We start from the raw sequence: 9,802 nt of genomic DNA on the forward strand, positions 1-9,802 counted from the left end.
CGACCGTGCCTGTCCAGGTGGGCATTGCCGTTGATGTCCCCTCTGACGTCGAGCCCGCAGTCCCTCGAGCTTCTTTGAGAAGCCCTCCGACTGAGGTTCCCGCTCCAGAGTCTCATCTCGAGGAGGTATCGAAGGTCGAAAGGAGAAGAAGGAAGAAGACATTGGCTTGCAAGATCCGCAGCAGCAGGGCTGCCATCGAGGGGGCCGAAGGCTCCGAAGAGGATCCGAGGGAGAATCCCTTCAACAATAGGGATTTAATAAAGAGGTTGGTCGACGGGTGTGTTTTGCCTGAGGTCATCCACAGGATCGTTCGTGTCGATCCTAAACAGCGGGTCTGGGACTCTTTGGGGTCCTTTTTTGAGGTAGGCCGATTTACTTTTTCCTTCTTTTCGCTTTTTTACCTAGCTTATTCCTTAGCTTTCATATTGACTTCCTGATCGTTCTTGTAGATTGGACACCAACTCATCATCAATATCGAGGTGATGAATAATGCCAAGAAGAAAGTAGCTCAGGCAGAGGAAGGTCGCTAGGCTGAAGCTGCTCATCTCAAGAAGAAGGTCGCCGAAGTCGCGAGTCTCCAAGAGGTGTTGCAGAAGGAGGAACAAACCTCGACAGATCTGAAGGCCACCCTGGAGGAGGAAAGAAAGAAGGCAGAGGCCGAGGTCTCCAAGCTGAAGAAGCAGATCCCGACCCTAGTCTCGGAGGCACGGGCCCAAGCAGTGGAGGAGTTCAAGACCTCCTCCGAGATGAGGGATCTGAACATCCAGTTCGGCCAAGCCGCCTTCATCAATGGCTTCGAGCTTTGCCAGGAGAAGGTGGTCAGAAAGTTTTCCGAACTCGACCTTGGCTTCTTGGATGAAGCATCCGATGATGAAGTCGGACCTTTCGAAGCTGCTGTCGGTCTCCTTCCAGTCGGGACCTCTTCAACTATTACAGCTGCCGTGATCGACCTTTCAGGGGCATCGAGCTCCTCCACTTCCGCTCCAGATGTCCGAGATCTCTAATTTTATACTTTTCTTTTGTTACAACTTTTTTTTTCTCTTGTACTTAAGAATTATTCAATCAATAAAATTGAATTCCTCTTTCTTGCAATGATTTGCATTGTGACGCTCTTGTTTCCTGATAACAGTGCCCTGTCGAAGCTCTTCCCCTACCGCAGGGGATTCTTTTGAAGTCAATGACCCGAGATCTGAGAAGGGAAGTCTGTCACCTCACGAAGAAATCAAAGGAGATGGATGACGAACTTCGTAGGCTGAGGAAGAGCCATTCGAAAGCCACCATGGAGGTTACTCACCTTCAAAACCTCCACAAAAAGGACTTCATGGACTACACCCGGAAGAAAGCCGACTTCGTGAAGGAGCTTGAGGAACTCTAGAAATATGCCAGTGACCGATCTTGGGCTCAAGCCTCCAAGATTAGCTCCCTCAAGGTCGAGCTGGCAGCCGCATGGGAGAAGATCGGCCAATTAGAAGGGAGCTCGTCCTGGCTTACAACTCAAGCCGACCATGATCGAGACTGGTCGAAAAAATTCTCCGACCTCTAGAAGTAGCTACAGGATGTCGAGGCAAATTACAATGCCTATCGAGTCAGCTGGTGCAGGCAAGTAGATGACTACAGAAGGAGGCTCAAGATGACGACCGACGAGGTTGCTCGCCTTCAGAAGCAGTTGTCTGAGAGAGCCCAGGCCGTTTCGGTTCAAGACTCCGATGAGCTCCACTCCTTGAGGGGGACCATGGAAGAACTGTCCGTGTACCTTAGGTAGGAGAAGGAAGAACTGCAGTGGCTAAAAATTCAGCTGACTTATGAGCAGCAGGCGGTCAAGGATGTTGAAGTGGAGTCTGAAGTTCTGAGGAAGAGGCTTCGAGAATCGAAGGGCGAAAGCTGGCGGTTCCACCAAATATATCGGGAGATGCTGTTAAGAAAGAAGGAACTAGAAGAAGAAGTTGAGAACTTAAGGCAATCCCTGATAATGGCTGGAATCGAGAGTTCGAAGTTAGAAGAAGTCGAGCTTCCTTAGAGCTTCTTTTACCTTTCGTTCCATGTATTCTTTTCTTTTCTTGCTATTTTTTTTTTTTGGCCTTCAAAGGCTTTGTAATGCATACTTTACTAATGAAATGAAAAGAAATTTTCTCATTACCTTGTCTATTCTTGCCTTGAATTGTTGTTTACTGAGCTTCTTTTATCTTTTGTCTTATTCGATGTCGACGTTGTTTGAAGGTTCCTGGTCATCACCGTGTTGATTCACCCTTTTTGTTCATGATCGAAGGTCTTTTCGAGGCCATTCGAATTTGATGCTTCCTCCCAGTACTCGAGCTTGGGGTCCGAACTTCTCGTTACTTTGAGGAAGTCTATTTTCTCCTGCCAGTGCTAGGTTCCCCCTTAGAGATTGAGGATTTTTGACAAGAGTTTTCTTCCTCGTTGAGACGAGGTCCCTTATGTCTTAGATGTAGTTCATTTTTTCCTTATCTCTGGCATAGCTCATCACTTTCCCCTTTTCTCTCCCCTTTTTTTTTATGTTTGGGCAAGGGTGTTCCCTCTACTCCTAACGGGGTTGTAGGGGTATAGAGGAGCCGCTGAGGGGCTCTTCCCCTCATCCGATCTTAAACGATCAAATTTTCATTTGTGTCAGGATGAGGTTCTCCTCCTATTCCCGACACAATCAATTTCAGCTCATATTAGGATGAGATTTTCCTCCTATTTCTAACAAGACTGTGGGGGCACATGAGGCCGTTGCAAGGGCCTCTCCCCCATCCGGTCTCTAAATAATCAGATCTTCGACCTTGCTCATGTTAGGATGAGGTTCTCCTCCTGTTCATAATATGGCTGTGAGGGTGCATAAGGGCCATTGCAAGGACCTCTCCCCCCATCCGGTCTCTTAATAATCGGGCCTTCGACTTTGCTCATGTTAGGATGAGGTTCTCCTCCTATTCCTAATATAGCTGTGGGGGCACATAAGGGCTGTTGCGAGGGCCTCTCCCCCCATCCAGTCTCTTGATAATCGGGCCTTTGACTTTACTCATGTTAGGATAGATTCTCCTCCTGTTCCTAATACGGCTGTGGGAGCGCATAAGGACCATTGCGAGGGCTTCTCTCCCCATCCAGTTTCTAAATAATCGATCCTTCGTTGGTGTCGGGATGAGGTTCTCCTCTTGTTCCTGACACACTTAGCTTTGATTGTCTGAAGGAGCTACTCCCTATAGTTATAAGCTCATGCCAAAAGAAAAGATATGCGAATATGAAACTTTTATTTAAGGCAAAGTTATCGGTAATACATTCATAAATTTTTAAAATTCCATGATCGTGGAAGGTCCTCTCCTCCGAGCTTTTTTAGATAGTATGTTTCGGGCCAGACTATCTCCCTGACTTCATATAGGCCTTCCCAGTTTGGGGCAAGTTTTTCTTGGTTCTGAGGTTGTGAAACAGTGGCTCGCTGAAGTACTAAGTCTCCCACTCTGAAGGCTTTGCTCTTGACCCGGGAGTTGTAGTAGCGGGCTACTTTCTGCTTGTAGGCTGCCATTCGAACTTGAGCTGTCTCCCGCTTTTCTTCTAACAAGTCGAGGTTGGTCTTGAGATCCTGTGAGTTACGCTGCTCGTCGAATGCCACGACTCGTGTCGATGGAAGCTTGAGTTCAATTGGGATAACGACTTCTATTCTGAAGCCTAAGGCAAAGGTAGTCTCCCCTCTAGGTAGTCTTTGGGTAGTTCGGTATGCCCATAACACATGATAAAGCTTGTCTGTCCAAGTTTCCTTTGCTTTTTCAAGTCTCGCCTTGATTCCTTGCAACAGAGTCCTGTTAGTCACCTCGGCTTTGTTGTTTGCCTGCAGATGGGCTACTGATGTGAAGTTATGGGAGATATTTGAGTCCTTACAAAATTCAGCAAACCTTGCTCCAACAAATTGTCACCTATTATCAGTAATGAGAGTTCTAGGTAAGCCGAACCTACAAACGATTGACTTCCAGATGAAGTCCTGCACTTTAGCTTCTATAATTTTTGCCAAAGGTTCAACTTCGACCCACTTGGTGAAGTAGTCAATTGCCACCAGAAGGAACTTCCACTGCCCAGATGCCATGGGGAAAGGTCCAAGGATATCCATCCCCCATTGTGCAAACGGCCATGGGGCACTCAAGGGTGTAAGCTTGGAGGCGGGCTGTCTTTGGATATTCGCATATCTCTGACACCGATCACACTTTCTAACATATTCAATGGAGTCGTGGTACATTGTAGGCCAATAATAACCTTGTCGGAGCAGTTTGTGGGATAAAGATCTGGCCCCCAGGTGACTTTCGTAGACTCCTTCGTGTACCTCCCACAAGGCAAAGTCGGCTTCAGAAGGCTAGAGACATTTCAGGAGGGACAAAGAGTATGACCTCTTGTACAGCTTGCCTTCATAAAGGATATATCGGGAGGCCTGGTTCCTAAGCTTCTGAGCTTCTTTTGCATCATGAGGAAGAATCCTGTCTTTGAGGTATGCAACCAGTGGGTCAATCCAGCTGGGTTCATGGTTGATCTCCATTACAAGCTGTGGTTCTTCCGTACTTGGATACTTCAGAACTTTGAAGAAGACTTCTTTGAGTAGTTCAGCCGAAGCCAGTGTAGCCAACTTGGAGAGAAGATCGGCCCTGGTATTTTCTGCTCTTGGAATCTGCTTGATGTCAAAGCTGCCAAAGGCAGGGATGATCTCTTTTACCTTTTCGAGATACTTGGCCATACTATCCTCCCTAGCTTCATAGCTTCCACTGACTTGTCCCACCACCAATTAGGAGTCACTGTTGGAGCCGATTTACTTCTAATTCTTTGGTGATCCTCAGTCCTGCAATCAGAGCTTCATATTCTGCTCCATTATTTATCGCAAGAAATTTGAAGCGTAGTGCATACTCCACGATAATTCCTTTCAGATTGATCAAGATTAGGCCCGTGCCTGCGCCTGACATGTTGGAGGAACCATCCACACAGAGGGCCCAAAAACTATTAGGGAGATCCGTTCTTTCCTCAGGGGAGTTCGACTGGAGCTTGAGATTGTCAGCTTCACCTCGTTCAAGTTTTGCTTCTTTCGAAATAGTGCATTCCACTATGAAGTCTGCTGATATCTGGGATTTTATCACCGGCCAAGGTCGATAGTTGATGTCGAATTTTGTGAGCTCGGTTGCCCATTTCGCTATCCTTCCGAAAGCATCCGCTCGATGCAGAACTGCCTTAATCGACTGATCGATGAGCAGTATTATGGTGTGCCCTTGAAAGTAAGGTCGGAGCCTTCGAGCTGCAATCAACAAGATGTAAGTTAGTTTCTCTAACTTAGTATACCTAATTTCGGCATCTCTCAATACTCGACTTATGTAGTAGATCGACCGTTGAATTTTTACTTCTTTCTTAACCAGAACTACTACGAGAGCCACAGGGGAGACTGCCAGGTACAGGAACAACTCCTCTTCGAGTTCGAGCTTTGCCAATAGCGGAGGTGAGCCGAGGTAGTTCTTCAATTTTTTGAATGCTTGCTGACATTCAGTGGTCCAACAGAAGTTCTTCGACTGCTTGAGAGTCTGAAAGAAAGGTAGGCACCATTCGACCGACCTTGAGATGATGCGTTTCAGAGCTGCTACTCTCCCAGTAAGGCGCTGAACTTCCTTTATTGACTTGGGGCTGGTCATTTCCTGGATGGCTCGAATCTTTTTCGAATTTGCTTCGATCCTGCGCTCTGATACTATAAAGTCCAAGAATTTTTCTGAGGTTACTCCAAAAGCGCACTTGGTAGGGTTCGCTTCATCTTGTATTTTCGGAGGGCACTGAAGGTCTCGTCAAGGTCGGCGACATGGTTCATTGTGGATTTGCTTTTTACGAGCATGTCGTCCATGTAGACCTCCATGTTGCGGCTGATCTGCTCTTTGAAGATCTTGTTCACCAGCCGTTGATAGGTCGCCCCTGCATTTTTTAGGCCAAAAGGCATGACCCTGTAACAATAAAGACCACGGTTAGTGATAAAAGTAGTTTTTTCTTCATCCTCTGATGCCATCCTGATTTGATTGTAGCCGGAGAATACATCCATAAAAGTGAGAAGCTTGTGGCCCGAGGTTGCATCCATTAATTGGTCAATTCTGGACAGAGGGTAACTATCCTTTGGGCAGGCTTTGTTAAACTTTTTGAAGTCTATACACATCCTCCACTTGCCGTTCGCCTTTTTGACTAGAACCACATTGGAGACCCAGTTCGGATAGTTGACTTCTCTGATGAACTCAATTTTCAGAAGTTTATCAACTTCCTTAGCTATTGCCTTCTGCCTTTCCGGTGCATGACCTCAAATTTTTTCCTTCGTTGGCCGATGTTTGGGATCAACAATTAGACGGTGTTTTATGACTTTCGCATCAATCCCTTGAATGTTCGTCGGAACCCAAGCAAAAACATCTGCATTCTTTTATAGAAAATTGATGAGCTGTGTTCATACCTCTTTTTTCAGGTTGGAGCCAATCTTCACGACATGCTCTTCATTCCCATCGTTCAAAGGAATTAAGACAAGATCTTCAATTGGCTCACTCCGTTCTTCAGCAAGATCATCGTGGGTGTCTAATCCATCAATCAGACAGGGGTCAGACTGACTATTTCTTTGTAAGGCCATGTTATAGTAGTGTCTTGCCAGGACTTGATCTCCTCTGACCTCTCCGACCCCTTGGCTAGTAGGAAATTTTAATTTCAAATGATAGATCGATACCACAGCTCGGAGGGCGTTGAGGCTAGGTCGGTCGAGTATTGCGATGTAGGCAAACAGTGCCCTTACTATCAGAAAATTCATTTGTTCTCTAGATTGTTTTGGATACTGACCTGCAACTACAGTCAAAGTTATTACTCCTTCCACTGGCACAGCATCACCAGTGAACCCCACCAATGGGGAGCTTATTGATCCTAATCGATCATCCAGAATGGATATTTTTGAGAATGCCTAAAACAAAATATCGGCCGAGCTTTCACTATCAACAAGAATGCGGCGTACATCATAGTCAGCAATATTTAAAGAAACTACAACTGTATCATTATGGGAGAATTGAATATCCTTGGCATCTTCTTCAGTAAAGGTTATAGATTCTTCAGTCCTCTACTGCTTGGGTGGTCTGGCCGATCCACTGGCTGCTCCCCATCGGGGTCCTCCAGAGATGGTCTTGATGATACCGATTGAAAGCCGATCTTCAGGTTGTTCTTCCCTCCTTGATGGCTTTGGTTGTGGTAGGACCCTCGATCGATCTTCCCTACCTTCAGGCCAGTGTCGGATGAATCTGTTGAGCCGACCTCATCTGATGAGCTTCTCGATCTCATCTCGAAGCTGAATACACTCCTCCATGTCATGGCCATGGTCACAATGATAGAGGCAGAACTTGTTAGGGTTGTACTTTCTGGGGTGTGTGCGCATCCTTTCCGACCTTGACAGCTGCTCCCTGACCTCCATCAGCACTTGGTTTTTGGATCATTGAGAGGGGTGTAGTTGTAGAATCTTCCTGGGGGAGAGCTCTGTCGCACTCTACAGTCCGGGCTTGTCTGCCTACGAGCTCGGGGGGGAGTTCGGACATGCTTATGTCTGGAGGGAGTTTGAGAACATGGCCGAGCTTCACTCGGCCCTTTTTCAGCTACGGACTTGGTGGAGTCACCCACCTGTTGCTCCTTCGTGCCCTCCTCATCCTTCAGCTTGAAGGCTTCCTCTGCTCGGGCATATCCTTCGGCCCGAGCCAGCAAATCAGCAAAGTCCCTGGGATACTTCTTTTTCAGGAAAAATAAAAGATCATTCTTTTGTAGACCACTCTTCAGGGCGGCCATTGCAACTGATTGGTCCAAGTTTCGGGCCTCCAATGCAGCGGCATTAAAATGGTTGACATAAGTTCGGATGGATTCTCTCTCCTTTTGCTTGATGTTGATGAGGAACTCCGAACCTCTCCGGGGATGTTGGCTGCTGACGAAATGAGCCACAAACTATTAGCTCATTTGATCAAAGGAGAAGATAGTGCCCGGCTTCAGTATCGAGTACCAATTTCTTGCTGCTCCCTTCAAGGTAGATGGGAAAGCTCGACACAGGATGGCGTCTGGCACACCATGGAGCAGCATCATTATCCGAAAGGCCTCCAGGTGGTCAACCGGATCTGAGGTCTCGTCGTAGCTCTCAAATTGGGGGAGCTTGAAGTTCGATGGGATCAGTTCCTGCATAATCATTTGAGAAAAAAGAGGGTCAGTACAGATATCCTCACCGTAAGCAGATGGAGTATAGCGGAGCTCTTCGATTTGTCGGTTCATCTCTTGGAACTTTTGATCTAGGAGATTCTCTCGATCATGAGTCTCGAGGATCTTTTGGCAGAATGGAGATAGGGACCCTCCGAGGGTGGAATCATGATCAAACAGAGGGCTCTCCACCCTCTGCTTCTCCTTTCCAGGGAATACAGGGTGACTGGCCCAAATGGGCCGCCCGATCGTCGAATTTTGAAACTCTGACGATGCTTTTTTCAACCGCACAGATGCCTACGACTGCTGCTGCTGCATGGCCTGCATCGCTTCGGTGAGGCCCCTGACCTGCTGAACCAGCAGGTCGTACTACTCCATGCCAACTGCCGTTGCTGGAGGAGGAGGAGCCTGAGAAACTAAAGATGAGGCTGAAGCCTGTGGATTTTGCTGAGATCTAGCCATGGAGGCCATAGATCGCCTGGTGGATGCCTTTTGAAGAGGCATCAAATTGGGATCTGGCCGGAGAAGAAGAAGAAGATGTCGAAGAAGATGATCGGAGACAGTCTCGTTGAGTACTCCTTTAAGAACAAGGGTCCTGCGAAGACACAGCCCCATCCTCTAGCGCCAATTCTGTTGGTGCAGAATTTCATCGATGCCGGAGAAGCTAGAGTCGAGGGGATTGCGGCCGCCGTCGGGACCTGCAAGGGAAGTCTAAATTGGAGTTGGGGGTGCTCCGGCAAGGCCCTCCGACACTTAAGTCAATACTTTGCCTCAACAGAAATGGAGCACTCGAATGAGATTTTAGCAGAGTTTTGAGATAGAGTTTAGAGCTTAGAGGAGAACGTATCTGGGGGGGTCTTTTTTATAGACGGAAGAGCGTAACCGATTGACAGCGACGTCCGTAACTGTCTGGTAGTGGGCCATTCGGGGCCACATAGAGTCTGTTGCAAAGAGTGGAGTGGTGTCCATTGTCGTGACTTGTCGGAGAGTGGTGGGGCCACGTGGAGTCTGTTACAGAGAGTGGAGTGGTGTCCATTGTCGCAACTTGCCGGAGAGTGGTGGGGCCATGTGGAGTCTGTTACAGAGAGTGGAGTAGTGTCCGTTGTCGCGACTTGTTAGAGAGTTCGGGCCGGATGGCTGAAGCTCGGTTGGGATATCTGGTGGAGTAGAATATCTCTCTGCCTCAGTAATTTAAGAGGCTCTGATATTTTCGAGGTTGCTGACGGGTTAACTGTGGTTGGGTGCTGTTGGTGCTGCAGACGGAAGTCATCTACTGTAGAAGTTCGGATGGAGTCTGGCTCTTGTAGGAGTCCGGAAGAAGGCCACTTTCTGTAGAAGCTCGGATGGAAATTGGTTGCCGTGGAAGCCTGGATGGAGACTGCTTATTGTAGAAGCTCGGATGGAGATTAGTTGCCATGGCAGCCCAGATGGAAATTGCTTACTGTGAAGCTCGGACGAAGTCTGCTTGCAATAGAAGTTCGGAGTAGACTGCTTATTGTAGAAGCTCGGATGAAGTCTGCTTGCAATAGAAGTTCCGAGTAGACCACTTACTGTAAAAGCTCGGATAAAGATCGGTTGCCGTGGCAACCCAGATGGAGATCGCTTACTG

This window comes from Elaeis guineensis, chromosome 8 (genome assembly GCF_000442705.2).
Source record: "Elaeis guineensis isolate ETL-2024a chromosome 8, EG11, whole genome shotgun sequence".
In the NCBI taxonomy this organism is placed as follows: domain Eukaryota; kingdom Viridiplantae; phylum Streptophyta; class Magnoliopsida; order Arecales; family Arecaceae; genus Elaeis; species Elaeis guineensis.